Raw genomic sequence first — 14,907 nt, 5'->3', positions numbered from 1 at the left:
CCTGAGGTATTGTATTGTGCATCTCATGCTTCTCATTATTGATTCCACTGCCTGTTCTGGTGTTCATCTCTTTGTGTCAGTGTTATGCTTTGTTCTTGCCAGGCTTCTGTTCATTTGTGCATTCTCACATTGTATCAAAAGGCTGGATTCTATGATTCTTGTGCTGTTTGCTGCTGTCCACTGTCTCTTTTCAGGCCTGCATCTGTTGTGTTTTGTAGTTTTCACTCTCAGCCCTTCCTTCACTTAGGGTGGCCTGTCAACCTGCTAGGTATCCTTTCATCTGGCAGGTGACCTGGTTTCTGCTACAACAAGTGGATGCACCCTGCATATTTGGTGCTGCTCCTGTTGTGAGGGCTGGGACTGCTTTCACCATGGTTTCTACTACTGCATCCTGCTGTTTTCCTCTTAAGACGTTGCGTTTGTGGGCAGATTGCTCCTGCCTGCTGGTAAACCTCTGTTTTTACCAATATTTGATCTTCATCACACTTGCGCATTGCTTTTGCGCCTTTAGATTGGGTTGTGTGTTGGTTGCTATAATCTATCACTACACTCACTTCACTACTGTGCCTGTCTTTGTGCTTTCTCAACTGCTTGTGTGTGTAAATTGCTTGAACTGTTGAACTCTTGATTGGGCTCTCTGATCAAAATGACCCCAAGTATCTCTCACGCTCTCATTTTGACTTTATTTATTCTTATAGCACATGTGTGATCTAATTCTGATCATAAACTTACGAAGCTCGACTACTCTACTTGGAGTTTTGTTATGAAGGTGTGGTTATGAAGCGATTATGGTACCTCGTCTTGGGATTGGCTCCTTGTCCTCAACAACTGTCTCCATTACCATTTGGTTGGACAAAGGAAGAATTTTGGAAGCAGTCCTTGTTTGGGACTCAAATGATGCCTCTGCATATTTAACACTTCTTTGATGCATCTTGAAGGAAGTCCTAGCAGCAATGGCCTTGTGTGGAACATCTTCTGAGGTGTGGGTGAAGCTTGGCTAGATATATGAGACTCCCTCACCCATGCGGGCTCTTATTGTGGTTTGTTAGCTCTAGATTGTCAATTTCGAGTCAATAGACTCCATCTAATCCTTTATTCTCTGAGTGATGACAAGCCGAGTCTCATTTCACAACATGCAACTTTTTGAAGCACATTTAATGGGGACGGTGCTTAACAAGCTTTCTCTCGAGCTTGATGGTGTGGCCAATATCTTGAGAGTGCAGACTTCATCTGATCTTGTGAGCTTTTAGCATATGACATCTATGTTTTTGAAGCATGTGTCCACACTCGAACTGCAAGGGACAAGCATCTTCGCATGCAACATGCAAGTCCATGGTTTCATTTCCATGCAATGCAACTGCTTGGACAACATCGACAACGATTATGTCATTCGAATCTACAAGTAGAAAATTATCTAAATGCCTTATGCGCTTTTCTTTTCCGCGGTCAATCAAAGATGCGTTTAAACAATTTCATCATTTAAACCTAAGCAATATGCACTTATGAATTTCAACTTGGAAATGCAAGCAACCCAATTGCATGACATGCACTAACCCTTGTAAATCGTTCAACGAGATAATTTCCCAAATGTATTTTAACTAGACTACGTGAATTTGAAACATGCGTAAATGCATTCTTCCCATGAAAATTTAACGTGTCCAATGCATTGCTTTAATGCGGATCATTCTTTTAGGAACCTAGGCTTGAGAACTCGTAGGAATATGCACGCGTAGACTTGGGTTGGAGACTTCCGCGCGTGCGCCTTGCATCTTTTGTTTTGAGGCCATTTATGCAGCGTATTTTTTTGTTGCAACAGCTTCCCTTGGGTTACTCGCGCATCCTGAAGACTCACAGTCCGCGATCTTTCTCTCTTGCGCAGGATCAGGGGCCTTGGAGGCTTGGATTTTAAATCCCGGGGAAGCACGCGTGTACAAGGCTTATGACTTGTTAGAGGCTTCTAAAGAAGCTTCCAAGAAGGTTCTGCTTCTGAACAGGATTACGTGGAGGGGGGGGGTAATGATTGGAGGAGAGGACGACGACGAAAGAGATGGGGATGATGATGGCAGCGATGGAGTGGGCGGCAGCAACGTAGCTGCAGGTGGATTGCGTGGCGGAATGGCGACGAGCAGCGGCGGCACGGCACGTCAGCAGCAGCAGTCCTTCCTTCTCTCTCCTCGTGCCTCCCCCCAAGCTCCAGGGGGGAGGTTTTATAGTGTGTAAGGGGGGGGGGTGATCCACACACGTGGAGGGCTTTCATGCCTTGCCTCCCTCATGCATCCCCACACCATACTCCTCCCTCTCTCCACTTAGCTCTACTCCCTCTCCCCTGCCATGCATCAGCTAAGGGGAGGGGGTAATTAATAAAAAAATTTGCACTACTTTAATCATTTATCCATTTACTTTTCCGTAAGGGGTGTTCTTGTGCGGCCTTCCGGGTTTTAACCTTGGCCTTATTTGCACAACGCGGATGGGGATTATTATTGCGCGTGCGGGGTAGGCGTTTAATTGCCAACATTTTACGATGTGGGAGATCACTTTGGGGTGCCTTATTGCACGGGGTTTTAAGTTCGATTTAATATTTTGAGTGGAAATATTACAGGGATCCATTGGCATGGCCCAACAACACTGGGATGCTCCCAGTTTGTTCTTACTTCAAGGGGATGGCTGAAGGTAGGGAATCTATAGTCATGGCACGGTTTTTGTAGAGCCATTCGTGACAGGCACCAAGATTCTTCTATTTTTACTTTTTGTGGTTAGGGCTAGAGTATGATCGACATTAACGTTGAATCAATGTCTTTTTGAGGCACCTTAGTAGTGGCTTGTTTCCCCACAACTTGGGTATCCATGGTTTTATCTAACTGTTATTTTGATATTGTTTTGATCTTATAGGTTTTTGGCAAACCTTTTGCTATAGTATGGGACATGATTGGGGTTCCTAGGGGCTTGCATGGCTACTATCATTGTATATTTTATTGTACTTCTTACTCATGATTTGAGAGAAGATGTTAGCTTTGTACATTTCATGGGTTTTAGACACTTTTTTCAGGCCTTTATTTGGGTGCTTGTGTGGGTGGTTATGTGGCTCATATGGGTCAGAGCTGTTGTCTTGGGTCTCTTTTGTGGCCTATTAATACATCTCTTTCCTCTTCACTCTTGGTTGTATCATGGCATCATCACACATCGTTGGAGAGAGGGAGACTAGAGGCATTGCTGGTCATTCTGCTCATACCTTGGTGGTATTGTATTGTACATCTCATGTCTCCCATCATGGATCCCATTGTCTGTTCATTTTGAGTTGTTGTGTTTATCTCTTTGTGTCAACATTATGCTTTTTCTTTTGACACTTTTTGTTTGTTTGCACATTCTCACACCCCTTTGATAGGCTCTTAAGAAAATGAGTTCAATCTTTAAGTCTTTGCTGTTTGAGAACTGAACACCAAAGTTTTATGTTTGAAGGAATGTACATGTGGAAAAGTTTCCAAAGCTGTTGAGATGAAGTGCTGCTTGCAGTACATCCGGAGAAGTTTAACCGATTTCCAAAACTGTTGAAAGGAAGTGCTGCTTACAGTACATGTGGACAGTTTTAAGCAATTTCTCCAAAGTCATGGAATGCAAGTGCTGCTTGCAGACCAAATTAGTTTGCTTAGAAACAACTATTTCAATTGTTTTCTCCATTAAAGAAAAACAATGAACAGACTCTCGTTGAACTTGTAACCTAGAGTTAACCACAAGCTGTATGAGGATTGTATCTTCCATGGCACCCAAGCTCGGCTGGCCGCTAGTGCCATACCAATTGTTTGCTCCAAACCTAGAGTCAACCACAAGCCATATGAGGATTGTACCCACCATTGTACCCAAGCTAGGCTGACCACTAGTGTCATATTATCCATCATTGATGTGGCCAATGCCATGTCATCTGCCATGCACCCTTGGCAAGTAAGAAAGCCCAAGACAGCCGAGTTGGTCTAGGTTTCGGCCAAGTAGTTGGTACAGTTTACAGGCAGACTAGTCGTGTAAAAGGTAGCCTTTCCCATTATTTTCAACTCCACTGTTCTACTTCAATCCCAAACACCTGGAGCTGGCTACTGTTATGCTTGTTGTGCTAGGCTGTTGAAACCAGCCTTCCTCCTCGGATAGGGTGGTAAATAACCTGCACTATTTACATCAATTAACAAATTCACAAAATTGAAATGCACACTTTACCATATAATCTTGGACATTGGACACCCTGTTGGCCCCAAAACTGATGCCCCTTTCGGTATTTATTTAACTTAATTGAAGAACAAGTTGATGTACAATGGGATTTTCCCAATCCCTTTCGGTATTCCAACCCTCATTGCTATTCAAAATGACTAGCAAGTCTTTAATCTAACTTGCCCCTTGATTCGGGCAATCAATTGGCCTTCATCCGCTTTGATGGAGATGGAAAAATGCCCCAAATTCAATTATTTGTTGGTCCCACCACTTGAATAGTCTAAAAACAGCTTCAACTCTATTGAATCCAAGTCTTGGAGCTTCCAATTTTTGGCACGTTTCTCGAGGTTGCTGCTAAACCTTAATTTTTGTTGTATATTAGGGTTTACAATAGAGAAATCTGAAATTTCTCAGTCTCTGGCGATTTCAATGCTGTAATCTTCGGAGTAAGGCTATAGAAAGGTTGGGAGATGAGAGAGAATGTTGAGGAGAGAGAAAATTCAGACTTTCTTCACGAGGAACTAAAGAAAATCTGTCATTTATTGCTGTTGTACTGTCTTAACAACTTGTAGATGCAAAGAATTGAAGAAAATCAGTCATTTACTGTTGCTACCTTGTCTCAACAGCTTGTAGATGTTGTCACTTGCTGTTGATTGGTTTTCTCTTGTCCCTAGCTACCTCAAAAGGTTCTCCAATGGCTGCAAATCAGACCAGCAGCATCTCCTTCCCCTCTCTTGTAGACTGAAAACACTAAAAATGCCTCTCTCCAGCCGCTAAAGATGTTCAGTCTTGCATGGGCATTTTTGACAAGCGGCAGCCTTCCCAAATGGTTTTTCCAACATTATCCATAATTAAATATTAATTTTTAGTCTTTAAATATTGAAAATTATTCTAATAATTATTTCGGTGCCCTGAAAAGTAATTTGATTGGCTAATAATTCAATTGGCCAGGCAACTTCCATTCTGGAGTTAGGTACCATTAGATTGGTGTTAGGTACCATTAAACGCCACATCTCTAGTGTCACCAAGTGACACTTATGGATAAATGAATGACCTAGGCCAACAACTGGCATCGAATACCAACAAATACCTGAGCGGCATAACTTATAGCACTTTTGCCTTTGACATCCCGTGATTTCCTCGGGTTCCATTCTCGTAAATTTTACTCTAACCCTAGTTACACCCCACATGTGCAACATTTACTTAACCATGTGATTAATAATTAATCCACATGTTAAGGGAGGTTTCAAAAAATGTCCTCATGACAGCTGCCATACTAAAACTCTCTCTACCCCATCATTTCAAAGTTCTCTATTTCTTATATTAGATAATCAGTGCAAATGATACACGAGTACTGCATTTGGTCTGAGAACTACACACAGCAGCTATTTTATCCTTCCAAAGTCACTGAAGATGGAAAACATGAAGCACATCATGTGTTCACATATCAGCTCTTTTTACCCAATACAAAAGCGACGATGCAGCTCACATGTTCAGTTACTACCATCTTGAAAATCTGGAGCAATGGCAGCAAGAGATCCTCATGCCAACATCAGCAACAGCAGCAAAAGGCCAGTTTCAAAGAGTTAGAAATACTTACTCACATGTTTAGGAACTAGCCTATTTGTACCTGCAATGTTTGAGTAGCTATTATCTGTTTGATGTGAGGAGAGGATATTGGGAGAAGAATGAAACATCTAAATCTTATATATTATGCAGTCTGCAGAGCTCTATTGAAAGAGCACTTTGGATGAATGGAACATATTGCTTGCAAGAGTTAAACATTATCTCCTCTTGCAATTCAATCTCTTCTCTTGCATTGTACTCAAATTTTATCCATGGTACTCAGCCTTTGCCCACCAAACTTTGCAGAGTTTCTATTCTAATCAGGGCTCCCTGCCATTCTCCAAGAATTGTTTTGAAAAATGCTTTTACCTACCTCTTGCTCTTGTAGTGCACAGTGCTTGTATGCCACCATATGATTGTCAGTGCACACTTCAGGATAGGATATGCCCAGACCATGCTGTGCATGTCACCTTACTGTATGGCTGCAGGTATGTGGCAGACGTACCTCATTCATAATTGTTAGTTGGATTATTTTCCCCATTCCAATGTTTCTCTTCAAATGATGTGTGCCTGGTGATAATCATGTTCATGCATTTTAATCTCTGTTATTCTAACATTGTATCAAAAGTCTTAGTTGTCTTTGTGACACAATCTTGGCTTCTGATAGTACGTTCCAAATATTGTATTTGGATGAGCTTGCTGTCCCAACTTGTCCATAATGCGGTTGTTGACCATAGTATTCATGTTTGCAGAGGGCTCTCGAGCTTGCAGCAACACCTCTTTGGTGCTCATGGGCAAGCCAGTTTTCTCGTGCCTGCCCTGAGCCCTTGGTGTGTCCAGTGACTATACAATCCCAGCCAACCTGTTGATCCTAAACAGAGTCTGCTAATTGTGGTCCTCTTATCGACGGCCTTTTGCTTGATGGCCATCATGGCAAAGATCTAGGCTGCTTGTTGAGTACATGCAAGCTCACATGTTTCTGTATTGTTACATGCAGCTATGCCAACTTCTGCAGTCACTATTTTGCATGTGCTACATGTGTTTTGGGCCTTGATGAGCAGTCAAAATGTGCCTTCTTAATTAAGATTATTGTTGGCATTTTTTTGCTCGTTAAAAGAGCCCCAAAAGGGCATGTCAGCCATTTTTGACAATGCTGTAGGCATTCGTCTGGTTCCAGCATGCTCTATAAAAGAGACTTAGTGTGCACACTACTCTTAATCCCCATTTACCCCTATTTATGCGTGTCAGTCCGCAAGTGCTGCGATCATTGTTCTACCGTCATCTACACCATCCAGAGGTGCTGCCTTGCTGCTAGCCATCACCACTTGCTCCAGAGGCTGCCACCTGTCTGTGGCCCTCCATCAGCTGATGACATCCCATGTGGCTCCATCTACTGCGTTTTTTCTGCCAGCCCAACATCGACTGCTTCTGTTGCCTATTTGGAGGTTTTCCAACCATCTTGACTGATCAGTAGTTGGGTGTTCACCGCAGCTTTGCTGGGGACCTGCTGCAGATCCTCTTCGACCATCTCAGCTTGTGAGTTTTGGCTAGGATCTGCTCCATCTGTTGATCACAGCATTCCCTGATCTGCATTTACTACTTCAGCTGATCATTGTTAGACTCCCCATAGTCATCATTAGCTTTTTGGTCATTCTCTTTACTGATTGGTCCTTAGCTGCTACTGCATCTACCTTGGATTTGGTGGTATTGCTACACTCGGGATCTGTATACGGAGGACGTTACTCTCGACCACTCTCCCTCAGCCTGCTTTGCGAGAGTTAGTCCTTGTTGGGCATCTTTGCTCCTTGACCATCCACATCCGTATCATCTACTTTACTCATTCATTCACAACATGCATACATAAGATTCTACTTCTCTCTCTTTTTGCGTTTTGTGTTTTGTGATTTGTTTTATTTTAGTTGTACTTGTACTTTTGTGTTTTATCTATGGCGCCCCCCCCCCCCCCCCCCCCCAACAACAACATCCCCCCACCAAAAGAAAAAAACAAACAAACAAACAAAAAAAGAAAGGTAGAAACAAAGGCTCTTTAAAGGGAGTTATTGTATTAACATTCTTATTCCCCCAAGCCTTCAACATCTTGTGTTTGACTCCAATTTGACAATGCCATCTCTTCACCACATGATTGCCATCCCCTTTGATGCTACTACTGAACATGAACCTTTGTTGCTGCACTTGCATCATCTTCATCAACAAATATGACGTTATCACTTGCTAAGTCAACCTATTGCCATCAGATTTTAGCTAGGCAACACATTTTCAGCTGGTCATGACTCATTATTTGATGTTGCAGCTCTTATCAGAGTACATATTCTGGGTGATAAGAGCTCACCATTAGAGTGCAATTTTCCTTTGTGCCAGGTGTAATTAATGCTGGTCAACAACTGCTCTTACATGGTATCTTTGGCGTATTTCTATTGTCTGTTTATAGCAAGTCTCTCCTCCATAGTCATTACAATACTACTGCACTCTCTTGTTTGTTGTCAGCCTGTGCTAGTATACACACGCTTTAGCCTTGGTCTAAGGAATCCATTTCCCGAGTCCATTCTCTTTTGAGTTCATCGTGTTCTTGCTGTTCTTTTGTGTTCTTTGTGTTTACAGCAAGCAGATCTATCAGCATAGTCTCTTTGCTTTCGTTGCTCTACACTTTCTAACATGGTATCAAAGCCCAGTTCTCTTGGCTTTGGTGTTGGTTGTTGTGTTTGACTATTGTTTTCACATCTGATTGTGTGCAGGCTGCTGCAAATTTGTGTGTGTGTGTTTTTTTTTTTTTTTTTGATTCAAGCAAGCATGGATGACAATTTTCTCAGCTAGGTGGCAGTTTTCAGCATCAAGGTTGCTTGTTTCTAAAGTGCTGTACCTGCGTCTTTGGAGCGCTACTTGTGTTTTCAATGTTCCAATGTGTATTTTTGCTGATCAGCCACCATTTTCTGCTGTATTGTTGACATTTGGTTGTTTGTAGTGTGGATTCCTTTTGTTTGTTGCAAGCTCCACCATCTTTAGCATTCATTTTCAGCCTATTTGCATTTTTTAGCATGCTCTGTACACACTAAGAGGAAGGAGCACATGTGTTGGCTCTCCTACCTTTGTCGCCACACTCTCTTCACATATGTTCCTCTTTCTATGTAAACTATATTTATTTTGGTTGAATTGCTGAACTCTTGGTGTTGGGCTATTCATCAGAAGTGGTTCTCTCTCTTATTCCCCTCACTTTATCTTCTTTGCATCTTTGATTTAACTGGCTTGTTGATGATGCAACACTCATGACAAGCTTAAGGAATATGCCTCTCACCTAGAGTGTTTTTATGAAAGCTTGGTTTGTGCAAAAGCGCTTTGGTACATTGTTTTATGATAGGCATTGCATCCTCGAAAGCCTTCTTCTATTCTAAATAATTTAGATGAAGAAAACTATGAGGAAGTAATTTTTTACTTGGGACAACAAGATGCCAAAACATACTCTGCTCTTCTTTGTTGCATCTCAAAGGAAGTCCTTCCAGCAATTGCCTCTTGCACAACATCTCCAAAGGTGTGGTGGAAGCTTTAGCTTATGTACAAGGATCCATTGCATTTGTGAGTTGTGATCCCCTTATGACTACTTCGAGGCTATTTGGTTTGAGGAGATCGATACGATTCAATCATTTCTTCTCAAGGTGACACACATCCAAGATCAGCTTTGCAACATATAGTCCATCCTTTCCAAAGCTCATCATGTGGGGTTGTTCTCTACAAGCTATCTCCAACATTTTATGGTGTGGCTAATGCCTTGCAAGCTTAGATATGGCGATACTTGTTAAGTATGATCGCATGATGTCGATGTTGCTTGAGCATAAGGATGCTTTACGTTTACATGGCAGGTTACTATCTCGGTCTAGTGTCAAGATAGATACTTTTGTTGCTTACAGAGGGGTGACAAGAAAAAGAAGGAGAAAAGCAAGTGCTACCATTGTGGTAAGAAGGGGCATCTCCGAAAGCAATAGTGGCATCACAAGAGGAGGAGGAGGAGTATAAATAATCCTCCAATGAGTCGTCATCCTTCAACTCAGGCTCTTACTCTAGCTAATGGACGAAGGCCACACTGACCTCTACAGCTTTGAACCATGAAACCAGGTTCCTTCTTGGATAGGGTGGTATTAATTTGATTTAACAAAAATTACATCAAGCAAATAATTCACAAATTTGAAATACAAACTTTATCATAATAATCTTGGACAATTGGCACCCAATTGACTCCAAAATTGGTGCCTCTTGCAATATTTCTTTAACTTGTATTGCTTAAGATTGAACTACATTGAGATATGGGATGATCTACAAAGGTGGTTATAAAGGATCAATGCCCCTTTAAAGCAATTTGCTCCTTGATTGAGCTTCAATTCGAGCACACTTGGGTCTTCAAACACTTGCATGTAAGCCATAATAAATGGAGAATGGGCTCACCCCTTGGATTAGTTGTAAATTCTTTTTCTATGACAATGTTGGTGGATGGCTTGATCTAACATGAACTGTAATAGACAATAAATTCACAAGTCTAAAAATATGCTCTTTACTGGCCAATCTTGGATAGCTAACACCCCATCAGCCCCAATAACTATCTTCAGATGTAGGCACAATTCGATTCTTGGACTCTTTGCATGCAAGCCAAACAAATAGGAATGGGCTTACCCCTTATATTAGTTGTAAATTCTCAATTCACACTTGCTACTTTGAGTACAGGGTCTTCAATTATTGGGCATGGATCTTGATGCAGTTGAGTAATCCTAATTGCTATCCTAAATTAGGGTTTTAGTAGTAAAAATTATTAGAGCTTTTTATCAAGGGCTGGAATATATTGAGAATTGCAAAGGGAATGAAAGAGAAGGAGAGAGAAAATCAGTTGAAGAGAGTATCTTTTGAACAGTAGCTCTGATGGCAATTTAGATGGCGTTGATGCTTTGAAAGGGGGGGGGGGGGGGGGGAAACCCTACCAATGCAATTGACGAGTCATTCTCTTCATTGCCACTTCTCATAGAGGGGGAGAAGAAAACTTGCTACCCTTGTCGTGTCATGCTGTGCGATCAGCCATCACTTGTCTCAAAGCTAATTTGACAGCTGTTTCTTTCTTCCTTAGCCTTTGAATTGCTGCCTCTACACTTAGCCAATCCAAATAGCCTTCTCTTAGCTTGCATGGATAAGTTTGCCAAGTGACACCTTTTCAAAATCACATTTCAGCTTTAATTAACGAGTTTTTAAAATTATTTTTTAAAAATTAATTAATTATCCATTTGACTTGCCTATTAATTCAGACTTACATTGCGTCTGTGGACAGATCCATATAGTACAATCCATCCAGTTTGATCGGACGTGTATGATCTGTCCTTTTATTTTTTAAGTTGGTGTTTTTAAAAAACTGAAATTTGTCTTTACTACTTTTTTCTTTATTGTCACTAATCTCTACTTGTGCCTCATTTACCACCACCTCTTCTTCTATCTCTCTCTTACAAGCTTATCTATTCTTTTGTCTCAGATCTCCTCCATCCACTTCTCTCTATCTTTACAGCCTCCTCTTTCTCTTGTGTTTCATTCCCTAGGTGTAGCTTTGTTTCTATTTTCCCTTCCTTTACCTCCTCTTCTTTCCCTTCCCCTTCCCCTACCGCTACCTTATCTTACTATTCTTTACCTCCTATCACAATGCCCAAGTCTTTTCATGAAGTCTTGACATTAGACACATCTCACCTTCAGCCTTCGCCTTCAGCTTCTTTTTGTATCTATGGCTTTTGTACTTGTCACTTGACACTTGTGATTTGCCATATCATGATCCATGAATCATGATTCATCATTGCAACTAGCTTTTTTTTAATCTATTATACATGTTTTCAATCTTATAAATGAAATTGGATCTTGGAAATTACTTATGACTAGAGTCTTGGTTTTATATTTTGTCTCAAACTCTCGAGTCTTATCATGTTTATAACTGATTATTGAAAACTAATGCAAAGATATTTGTGGTTTGTAAACTGTATTAGTATTGGATGGATAATGCCTTGTGATACTCTTATCTCATGGATAGCTATTCTTATGTTAAAACAATTAATATTTACTAGCCTAACCCTTAAACTTTTGTATATTTTTTAATGACAGCGCGAACGGATTCTATTCGACATTTTTTTATCCACGAGCTGGATGGATTGTACTTGACTACCTTGTATTAATTGACTGGTGCCCATCCAAACTTATTGCGCTAACCCCTTTGGAACTTTAAGTTGTTCCAAATATTAATTGGTCTATGATTAGCATTAAGAAACCCTAATTACTGTTGTAAATTAGGATTTCAACCGTCAAAATTACTATTGCTTTCACCAAGGGTTGGAATATATTGAGAATTGTGAAGGGAGAGAGAGAGAATTAGAGAGAAAATCAATTGAAGAGTGTATCTTTTCAGTGATAGCTTTGATGGCAATTCTGATGGTGTTGATAAAGGGAGGTAGAAACCTTGCCAATGCATTTTGCGAGCTATCCTCTTCTATCGCCACTTCTCACGGATAAGGTAGTCAGGTATGATCTGTTAAATCCATTGAATCCATGGACTTAGTATGGTACTGAATGTACATAGAAAAGTGTCAGGTAAAATCCATTATTTTGTATGGTCATTAAAAAATACATAGAAATTTAAGGGTTAGGCTAGTAAATATTACTTGCTTTAACATGAGAGTGGCTATCCATGAGATAGAGTATCACAAAGCATTATTCTTCCAATGCTAATATAATTTGTAAACCGCAAATGTCTTTGCTTCAGATTCCAATAATGTGTCATAAATTTGATGAGAGGTTGAGACAAAATGTAAATCTAAGACTCTAGTCACAAATGATTTTCAATATTCAATTTTATTTGTAAGATTAAAAACATATACGATGGATTCAGGAAAAAAAAAGCTAATTGCAATGGTGGATTATGGTATAGCAAGTCACAAGTGCCAAGTGGCAAGTACAAAAAGTAGTAGATACAGAAAAAAACAAAAGGCTAAGACCCAAAGTGAGATGTGTATAATACGGAGGCTTCATGGAGGGGCTTAGGCATTGTGATAAGAGTAAAGAATATAGAGATATAGGTCGAGGTAGGGGAAGAGAAAGAAGAGGAAATAGAAATAGAGCTATACAAGAGGAAGAAGAGGATGTAGAGGTAAGAGAGAAGTGGATGGAGGAGATCCAAGAGAGAAGAGTAGAGGAGCTTATAAGTGAGTGGTAGAAGAAGAGGAGGTGGTAAATGAGGTATAGATAGAGATTAGTGAGGATAAAGAGGAAAAGGGTAATGCTAAAGACCCATTAAAAATAGAAAAACACCAACTCAAAAAAAAGAGATGAAAACTGGATGGATTATATACGTATAATCGGATTGGACGGATTGTACTATATGGATCCGTTTGCAGACAGCATGCAACCTTGTTTATAGAGGCAGAAAATGAAACTTGTTGCCTGTGTTTTGTTTTGCTACGCAATCAGCTATTGTGTGTCTTAGAGCTAATTTGGCAGCTACTCCTTCCTCATCTTGTGAATGATTGCCTCCATACTCAACCAACCCAAATAGCTTTCTTGGAAGCTTGGCCATTTCTATTGTGCTGCGCGGTTAGTTGTTGCTTATCTCAAAGCTAATCTCACAACTCTTCCTTATTGCCTCAGCCTTTGAATGATTGCCTTCACACTCAACCAGCCCAAATAGCTTTCTCTTAGCTTGCATGGGCAAGCTTGCCAAGTAATAGCCTTTCAAAAACTATTTTAGCTTTAATTAACTAGCTCTCAAAATCAAATTTTTGAAAGTCAATTGATTATTCATATCATCCTATTTTTTAATGGGCCGATGCCCATCCATATTTAATGTGCTAACCCCCTTTGAAGCTTTAAGTTGTTCCAAACATTAATTGGCTTAGGACTAGTATTAAGAAACCCTAATTGTTACTATAAATTAGGGTTTTAGCAACAAAAGTTATTGCTACCTTTCATCAAGGGTTAGCATATACTGAGAATTAGCAAGAGAATGTTAAAGAATGAGAAAGGAAATCAATTGAAGACAATGTCTTTTGAATGGCCGCTTTGATGGCAATATATCAATGCAATTGGTGAGCTATGCTCTTCTTTCTCAAAGCTAATCGGGGAGCTCCTCCTTCCTCCCTTAGCCTCTGAATGGTTGTCTCCACACTCAACTAGCCCAAACAACTTTTTGTCAGCTTGCATGGGCAAGTTTGCCAATTGACAATCTTTCAAAAACGATGTTCAGCTTTAATTAAAGTAATTTTTAAAATTGAAAAATTGAAAATTAATTGATTATCCATTTGACCTTACTTGTTAATTGGCCAATATCCATTCACATTTAATCTGCTAGCTGTATCCTTTGAAACTTTAAATTGTTTCAAACATTAAGCGGCCTAGAACTAGCCTTAATTAATTAAGTAATGCCTAGTTACACTGGGTATTTAATGGTCCAATTAATGGCCTGGACCCAAATTGACACCAAGCACCCATGACTATCAATCGAGCATAATTTGACATTTTTGTCAAAATGTCACCCACTATTAACTTGGGTTGCTTAGGTTGGTACTGCCAGTTTATTGACTTTCACTTTACATATCAAAACTAAGCATAAAAAATACGTGTCCTTGTGATAGCTTTCTAGCCCTAGTGGTATTGTCATCCCTCACGACTCTTAGGGTGCCATGGAGCCTACAGGGAGTATGAAAGGATGGCGGTGGTGAGGCATTCATACCTCATCTATGTACATGTATGGTGGGTCCCAAGTGCGACTTTCCACAGTGTTAACTAAGTTTGATAGATTCAAATCTTGGAGTTGGTTTGCTCATGTTTGACAAAGAGTGGCCCTTGCTCTTAGTCTATTCTCACATGAGGGGATAGTTTGGCGGTATGGTTGAAGGCAAGGAATTCGTTTGTCATGGCATGATTTTTGGAAGTTGTTTGTGATTAATATCAAGATTGAGTTGTTTCCACTCTCTGTGGTCAAGGGTGGGTATGATTGACATTGACATAATATTTTTTCCAAGGAACTTTGGTGGTGGCTTGATCACCCTCTACTTGGGTATATGTGGTCCTATCTAATTGTTATTGTATTATGATGAGTCATTAATCATTGTATGTTTTATTGTATTG

General features: G+C 40.3%; 1 protein-coding gene across 11 annotated transcripts in view; it reads left to right on the top strand.

Annotated features, from left to right (window-relative positions):
* Positions 1-14,907, top strand: part of LOC148036128 (FAD/NAD(P)-binding oxidoreductase) — a 67,815-nt gene that overhangs the window by 39,564 nt on the left and 13,344 nt on the right. For 4 of the 11 annotated variants that reach the window (XR_015690910.1, XR_015690912.1, XR_015690907.1 and 1 more), the window contains exons 6-7: positions 11,893-11,970; positions 12,194-12,306. The exons of 4 other annotated variants lie outside the window; for them this stretch is intronic. The gene's annotated coding sequence lies outside the window, so the exon portion shown is untranslated. The remainder of the gene's footprint in view (positions 1-11,892; positions 11,971-12,193; positions 12,307-14,907) is intronic. 3 more of the 11 variants (XR_015690911.1, XR_015690909.1, XR_015690913.1) reach the window with 2 other exon arrangements.

The sequence above is a fragment of the Lygodium microphyllum genome, chromosome 5 (assembly GCF_053477565.2).
Source record: "Lygodium microphyllum isolate KBCC chromosome 5, Lygodium_microphyllum_v1.1.10, whole genome shotgun sequence".
NCBI classification, from domain to species: Eukaryota; Viridiplantae; Streptophyta; class Polypodiopsida; order Schizaeales; family Lygodiaceae; genus Lygodium; species Lygodium microphyllum.
Note: the sequence above shows the minus strand (reverse complement) of the source record. Positions and strands in the feature narration are given on the sequence as shown.